The sequence below is a fragment of the Schistocerca cancellata genome, chromosome 2, assembly GCF_023864275.1.
Source record: "Schistocerca cancellata isolate TAMUIC-IGC-003103 chromosome 2, iqSchCanc2.1, whole genome shotgun sequence".
Classification (NCBI taxonomy): domain Eukaryota; kingdom Metazoa; phylum Arthropoda; class Insecta; order Orthoptera; family Acrididae; genus Schistocerca; species Schistocerca cancellata.
The window spans coordinates 563,631,344-563,634,134 of NC_064627.1; positions in this window are offsets into that span (position 1 = coordinate 563,631,344).

Below are 2,791 nucleotides of genomic sequence, written 5' to 3' on the forward strand. Positions count from 1 at the left end.
TCGTTGCCTTCAGTTTTTATCGTTATAATTCGTGGCTAAGTGATTAATCACTTGAAATGTGATTGCAATTTCATCGTATGCTACATCCGTTTGTTCACAAATATGTTTAGTTGCTTTGATGCACAGGCCATAGATAACATAGACTGCGTGTGACGTCATTACACTGAAACCAACATCTAAGACATGTGTGTCGGGGCAGTATACTTTGTCGTTAAGAACTGTGAAGAGTTAAGTTGACAGTTAAAAATTTTTCTCGTTTATAGCGGAAAACAGGCATTGATTTTAACAATTAAACAATTTGTTTGTTGCTATTACACAGTAGGAGTGCAGTTATCCTGGTATCTCCAAAATTCCTAATATTAATGCGATTATTATCGTTTTTACATGTGGCCAGGTGAAACGTCCTGACAGGTCTGTGTACCAGCAAAAAAAAATACAGTTCTCTAGTAAATTCTTGTTTTTGTTCCATTGTGAGTTTTTTAGTCCACTGTTTCCACAGGAGTGGAACACAAGTATCAGTTTGGCAGGCAGCATTACTTGTCTGACGATTCCACAACAAAACGTGTGAAATGTTTTGTTATGCTTTTACAAGAAATGAAATCCATTTATAACTACAAGGTCAGGTTTTTACGCAAAATAAGCGTTTATATTTTATGATTTTTGCCACTTAGTGAAGCCAGTATGTAAAGCAAGAAGAATATTTCCAGTTTACGTTAAAAGAATCTCCTGGGGCACCTTAACTAGTTCACTCAACAACAACCGATTTTATAGGTATAATTAACAGTCCACATTCATCTTTAGTTGCGTATTACGCTGTCAGAAGCAGTTCTGCACCGCGAAGGACTTTCATACTGCCATAGAAACTCACTCAAGACCTGCTGGAAGTGTTTTTTAATGCTATGACAAGTCGTGGAGGAGCAAAAAATTCAAATGGCTCTAAGCACTATGGGACTTAACACCTGAGGTCATCAGTCCCCCAGACTTAGAACTACTTAAACCTACCCAACCTAAGGACGTCACGCACATCCATGCCCGAGACAGGATTCGAACTTGTGACCAGTAGCAGCAGCGCGTTTCCTGACTGAAGCCACAGCGGCCGGCTCGTGGAGGAGCAGAATAGCAATCCAGCAGTCTGAAGCTGCTTCCAAGAGACTTTTGTTGCATACTCATATTGGTTCATCTACTAGTATTGATTGCTGTGCCATTGTAATAAATAACGACTATGATTATGTACCGTATCCAGTTTCTTACACTTTTTTCTGGCTAGGAAACTGAACAAAAAACTGAAGTGCCACATTTGGCAAATTTAATCGTGTTCAAAAATTCCTAGAACCAAAGTCTTGAACAGAAAAAACAGAGGTGGCTTATCTATTGTATCCAATCATCACGTTTATCTGTGCCAAGTGGGCCAGAAAGTATTAGAGAAATGTCAATTTTTAATGTGAAAAACCCTTTTAAGAAATTAGTTACCACAGCTTTGCAGGACGTAGGGAATGATGCTTTCCTTCAGCTGAATAAACACGTTTCAAGCAGTCCTCCCACTGATAATCAAATTCATGAATTGAAAAAAAGCTGCACCTACTCACTGATTATTGTAAAATAAGGCTACATGATGAAGTGAGACTCCACATCAAGGAGCTACACCTTGCTCTGATTAGAAGTGTTCACACAAAAATAGTTTTGTTTAATAATCACTGATTTTGTGATTATTTTGAAAATAAAATTACATACAGATGTGGTGGCACCTACAGCTGCAGAATTCAGGCCACCTGCAGCTGAACTGTAGTTTTTGTGTTTCTTTGTGTGAAATAAATTAATGAATTTGAGTCCCATTCTGTAAACCTTCTCTGTATCTTTCTTAAACTCTGTTATGTCAAGAGAAATTAATGCCTTATATTTGTTTCAGTGTGTTATTCGTAATATCAGTTTCCAAATTTCTATACCTTAAAACTGTGTTATCATCTTAATTTTTAAGATGACTATTTTTTTCTTCTCCCTCACATGGAGTTTCCACTGTAGCAAAAATTGGATTAAGTAAAGTTGATTCTAAAAGACCTGTGTTAAGTGATACAATAATTAATTTCCACAGTAGAAGGATGTAAGTTTTGCATAAGTGATGTTTTTTGTGACAAATTAATTCTGTTCAACTTTTTGGCACCAGGACAGGGAGTGATAACGTTGTCATCAGATATTAACCCCCCCCCCCCCTGACACTTTAACAGAAAAAGCTGCAACCTTAACGCACATAAAGTAGCCTATTGCAGATCCTAAACAATTTACAAAATTGGTAATGATCCTGTTAAAAAATGTGGTTTACCTTATTCTTCCAAGAGAGGAGTTCATCTATAAGAAATACACAATAATATTAAGGCAAAGACAAACACAGTGCCCTGTTGAAGTGTTCAGGATGTACATAGCTGTCCATGTAAATGATTTTTCTTGGATTGGGGGGGGGGGTAGGGGTTAGGCATTGCTGTTGGCATATTTTGACTCTGCTGTAAATGAGTCCTCTGGGGCAGGACATTTTAAGTAAATAAAGTGTTTGGGCATTTGCAGTAGATAGACTCTATTCACCAGAAGTAAGCAGCAAGATTATTGTGTGAAGGAGATAACCACACATTGTGTAGAATCTTTATTAAGGCTCTTGGAATTCTTACTCCCCTTTACTTGTACTCGTTAATGGTTTTTCTTACTGAGAACAATGTATGCTAATTCAAAAGAAAACATACTTAAATTAACCACTCTTTTTATTACTCGAATATCTAAATTCAGTACTTAAAAGGTTCTGATG